Source organism: Mandrillus leucophaeus, unplaced genomic scaffold (genome assembly GCF_000951045.1).
Source record: "Mandrillus leucophaeus isolate KB7577 unplaced genomic scaffold, Mleu.le_1.0 Scaffold65, whole genome shotgun sequence".
NCBI classification, from domain to species: Eukaryota; Metazoa; Chordata; class Mammalia; order Primates; family Cercopithecidae; genus Mandrillus; species Mandrillus leucophaeus.
In genome coordinates, this window is record NW_012107030.1 from 3,205,796 (window position 1) to 3,211,120 (window position 5,325).

Genomic DNA, 5,325 nt, shown 5'->3' on the forward strand with positions numbered 1-5,325 from the left:
GGGCGCCTGTAGTCCCAGCTACTCGAGAGGCTGAGCCAGGAGAATGGCGTGAACCCGGGAGGCGGAGCTTGCAGTGAGCCGAGATCGTGCCACAGCCGGGGTGAAAGAGTGAGACTTTGTCTAAAAAAAAAAAAAAAAGCCACAAAATGTATTTGGTGACGACTACCAGAAAAGTACAAAATCATTTAATAACTGGTTTTCTACACCTTGATTTGTCAAGAAACTCATAAGTAAATGAAAGGTATCTAATGAGTACTTACTGCAGTTACTTACTGGAGTGAACAGTTTTGAGAACAAGAAGAAAACCTGTAACTCTGAAAATGGTTTTTTGTTTCTTTCTTTTTTTTTTTTTTGAGAATGGGTCTCTCTCTGTTGCCTAGGCTGGAATGCAGTGGTGCGACCTTGGCTCACTGCAACCTCCACCTCCCAGGTTCAAGCAATTCTCCTGCCTCAGTCTCCCGGGTAGCTGAGACTACAGGCATGCACCAGCACACCCGGCAAATTTTTTTATTTTTAGTAGAGATGAGTTTTCACCATGTTGGCCAGGCCGGTCTCGAACTCCTGACCTCAGGCAATCTGCCTGTCTCGGTCTCCCAAAACACTGGGATTACAGGCATGAGCCACTGCACCCGGCCTGAAAATTATTTTACATCCCATTCATAGATCTCTTCAAAAGGTCTACTTTAAAAATAAATCACATAAAGAATTGTTTAGACTTGTTTGATGATGCCTCAACTTCAGAACATTTGCAAAGAAATCACAGGTAAAAGAAATCATCTCAATACAATTAAATGTTAGTTTTTAAAAAAGTTTCCTTTAAAACAGTGGTTCCCAAAATTTAGCATGCGTCAGAATCTCCTGAGGGAAGCTTGTCAAAATATAGAATGCTGGCCTCCTCCCCAGAGTTTGCTACAAGTTTGCAGGTGGTTCTGATGCTGGTGTGGGCACAACACTTTGAGAAGCACTGCTTTAAGACTTAGTCTGTAGAATTCAAACTAATAAGCAGTGCCCATATGCCTTTGCTTTTTCTAATAGTAAATAAATAAAAGAACATTTCAGGTAGCTCCATCAAACTTGAAGTCTTTAGACCCTTGAAATGTTCTACTGAAATAGAACATATAATTTATTAAACTTGGCTCACAATCGTTCCCATGAGTTCAAAAGACAGAACTACAGGACAGTCCTGAATAATCTATGACTACATGAAAACATTTATTTACACGTCCTCTACAAAATGTATTTACAAAACACATAGCAACTATTAGGGTACACGGACTTTGTTTCTATTTTCGCCATGCTTCTTCTCTATATGAGAAATCCAATATGAAATTATAAAGAGTACTGTACTGAAGGCTGGGCGCGGTGGCTCACGCCTGTAATACCAGCACATTGGGAGGCCAAGGTGGGTGGATCACCTGAGGTCAGGAGTTCAAGACCAGCCTGGCCAACATGGTGAAACCTCATCTCTACTAAAATATAAAAATTAGCCAGGCACCGTGGCGGACGCCTGTAATCCCAGCTACTTGGGAGGCTGAGGCAGGAGAATCGCTTGAACCTGGGAGGCGGAGGTTGCAGTGAGCCAAGATCGCATCACTACACTCCAGCCTGGGGGACAGAGTAAGACTCCGTCTCAAAAAAAAGAAAGAAAAAAAAAGTACTGTACTCAGAATGAGAACTTCATCTATCAATACACACATAAATAACAGTGAATTGTCATACTCGAGACTCAGATTCAAGAACGTCTTCAGGGGAGCAGTCATATTCCACAAAATATATTGGTCCATCTTCATTTCTAATCATATACTGTAATGAAAGGAAGCCTCGGTTATCTGTCCGAATAGATACCTGACAAGACAGGACTAATGCCTTTGTAGAGGGTTTCAGTAAGTAAATCTTGTATCTGTTGACTTGGGTCTGATGATAATGAAATGCTTCCATCAAATCAGAATCTTTGGGGCAGTCAAGGTGGGAACTTCCTACATTTCCAAAAGTAGATAACCTGAAACAAGGCTTGTCAGGAGACATGGTAATTTGTAGGACCTCACTCGTCATATCCAATTCAGAAAAAGCTTCATGGAGCCCCTCTGACTGCAGAATTTTATCAGTAACGTTGGTGCTGTAGAAATTAAAGTCCAGGTCCCTTCAGGCTCCTGTGTGTTGATTTTGCAGACTGCCGCCGCTCCTCCTTCCTCCAGGAACAGTATCAAAGGGCCGCCATAACCTTGCTAACACATCCGAAGTGCAGTTCAAGTCTCTGGCATAGGACTTGATCCAAAAATAGATAAACAGTCTAAAAGGACAATTAAATTAATTCGAAAAGCAACAGACTCTTCCTGAACTTCAAGCTCTTGAAATATTCCAGCCTGAATAAAAGCATTTGCTTGCACACATTTTGCATTTTCCATTGTTACTTTGATTCCATTTTTAGTTGCGAAATGTGTGCCACATTTTCGGAAATGACTAGCTTTTAAGATAGTGGAGAGATTCCTAACGTTGTCAAGGCTGGCCACAAGGCTCTACTGATCATTCTCGTCTTGGATCTGTTGGGTCAGGAGGGGCATTGCCCACTGCACATTCAGCCCTGAGGGATGCTCCTGGGGCCTGCTCCTGAAGATCGCAAAACACCTTTGCAGAGGGGTCTGGATGCTGGAGAGCCCCTCCCGGCAAATTCCCTGAGGAGGGGCAAGAGCTCCAGGAAACCGCAGAGGAAGCGAAGCAGCTCCTGCCACTCTTCGGATCAGCCTTCCACCTCCCGTTCAAGCATTTTCTTGTAAAGATAATGAAGAGTTAGTTCATCCAAAGATAATGATCAAATTAGTGGAGGGCCTCTTGAAAACAATCTGTTCTAAACTGAAGTCAACTGGGTTCTAGCCACAAGTTGCTTTTACTACTCCTCCCCTCAGACAGTTGGTGGTTTTTGCCAGAGAAGCCCCACTGTTCTCTGTTGGTGCAGTCATTTTTGCACGACTCACCAGGCAGTTTTTAGCACAATTTAGAAACACCAGGGATAGCAGGATTACTAATCATGCTGTCTGCTGATGTAAACTCTATTTGGATACAATAATGTTTTTTAAATAACCTCAAATACAATTACCACCCTGAGGATGGGGCTGGTTGAATGACTCCAGAAATATCATTCAGATAGTTCATTAACTAATTACAGAGCACCACAAACAGAGCCTGCTGCCAGGGAGGAGCCATGGGGATGATTCACAGGGCTAAGCTCAGGGGCCAGAGCGATGTTCAGTTCTTTTCTGGTGCTGGCATCACAAGGTGGCACTCTTGACTGAGACAGAGAGGCTCTTTCCTCCTCTCCTGTCTCTCTAGCATCTGTGGGAAGGTGCTACGGGAGGCACAGAAATACATGCCAGGGTCACACGGCTTCAAAAAGCTCTCTTCCTTTCCCTCATCACTCACTGCACGTGTAACTGAAGACAAAGTCTCAGGCCGGGTGTGGTAGCTCCCGTCTGTAATCTCAGCACTTTGGAAGGCCAAGGCGGGTGGATCACCTGAGGTCAGGAGGTCAAGACCAGCCTGGCCAACATGGTGAAACCTCATCTCTACTAAAATACAAAAATTAGCCAGGCATGGTGGCGGGCGCCTATAGCCCCAGCTACTCGGGAGGCTGAGGCAGGAGAATTGCTTGAACCCGGGAGGTGGAGGTTGCAGTGAGCCAAGATTGTGCCACTGCACTCCAGATGGGTGACACAGCGAGACTCAGTCTCAGAAAAAAAAACAAAAAAACAAAGTCTCAGAGAGCTCTGGGCAGGCAGGTTGCTGGTCGCCTATTTAGTTACTGAAGCTGTTGTCTTTTGCTTTCTTGAGGGGTTTGAGCACTGCATGGAAGAAACGTTTATTAGGGACAAATGGGCCCCACTGCCGTGCTGCCTGGGAGCACTTGCCAGAGGATCTTGGGTCTTCACTACACAGGACAGGAATGACCACCCGCCAGCTGGGCTGGTTGTAGTGCCAGCACATGGTGGGGTTTAAAAAAAATCATTTAAAGTTATAAAAGTGTTTGCAAAGCATATAGGAGCCCTGCTACTTTGGGCAAGCCTCTCTTTGAATCTTGGTTTCTTCAACTGTAAATGGGGTTAGTAGTAGTGGTATCCACCTCAAAGAGTTATTGGGTCAAACGATATAAAAAATGTGAAGTGCTTAGTATAATGTTTGGCAAGAAGCCAGGGCTCAGTAAATGTGTAGGCCCTTCTTCTCATTGTCATTTGGCTTCATGTGCACTTACATATGGCCTTCAGAGGAGAACAGATTCAGATCTCTGTTCCTTAGCCCCAAGCATGCACCTGTCAGCATTCAGGCCCATGGTTATTTGGCCAGCCTTGTAATGATACTAAAGACTGACTATTCAGAATGTTTCTTCTGAACTTTCAAAATCAATGACAGTTGCACACTATCTCCTTTGGAGCAAATGTCCCCCCAGCAGACCCTCTCCCCACCTTGTTTTGAAAAAAAGCATTATTTAAGGGAACTATCACTGAGCTGGCTGGCTGTACTACTTTATTTTTCTATTTCCCTCCAAAGTGAATGCCAGACATTTCTAGGCCAAAGACAGGATTAACATTTCTCAGCCTAGTAAACACACCCATCTGGATTCAACACGGGGAGCACCAGCACTACAACCGTTTCCTGTAATCGGCTTGAAGGATCCAGGGTATAAGCTTGAAAATTAAATTCTAGAAGTGATATTTCCATCCTGGAAGCTGTTTCAATTACAGCTTCTTGCAGATGAACCTCAGATAAGCGGCAAACTTACAAGTCCTGGCGCGGATGTAATGAGTCTGCATGATGGGAACCTGGCCATGCTACAAGGAAGAGGCTGCCTGGAGGCTGAGAACACAATCACAGGACAGAACAACAAACCTGCACTGAGCACCTGTGGCGCTGCAGACATCCGGTGAGACTCTGACAACAACAGGGAGCCAAACGTGGGCCCCATCCTCAGAGACTTTTGGTCCAGTGGAGAAGATGTATTACCAGGCCATTTCTATGTAATCAGCTAGGATGGTGCTCAACCCTGGTGCTATGAAAACATTAGCCCAGCTTGGGGTTGAGGAAGTGATCCCTGAGCTGAATCTCCATAATTAAGTAACAGTCAGTTGTGTGCAGTAAGGTGGAAAGGATATTTGAAGCAGGGGTAAGAGCAAGCAGAGACCCAATAATATGGAACAGGTGTGTGTGAGTGTGTGTGCGTGTCCATGCATGTGTATCTGAGTCTAGCCAGCCCAGTATTCAAGAACAAGAAAGTGAGTGCCCAGGGATTAGCTGGGTATACCTTTGTCCTTCACCATCATTTTTTTTTTTTTTTTT

The 5,325-nt window shown here is 44.7% G+C and overlaps 1 pseudogene; it reads right to left on the bottom strand.

The window, feature by feature from the left end:
• Positions 1–1,713: 1,713 nt before the first annotated feature.
• Positions 1,714–2,561, bottom strand: LOC105554600 (annotated as a pseudogene).
• Between the last annotated feature and the right edge of the window lie 2,764 nt (positions 2,562–5,325).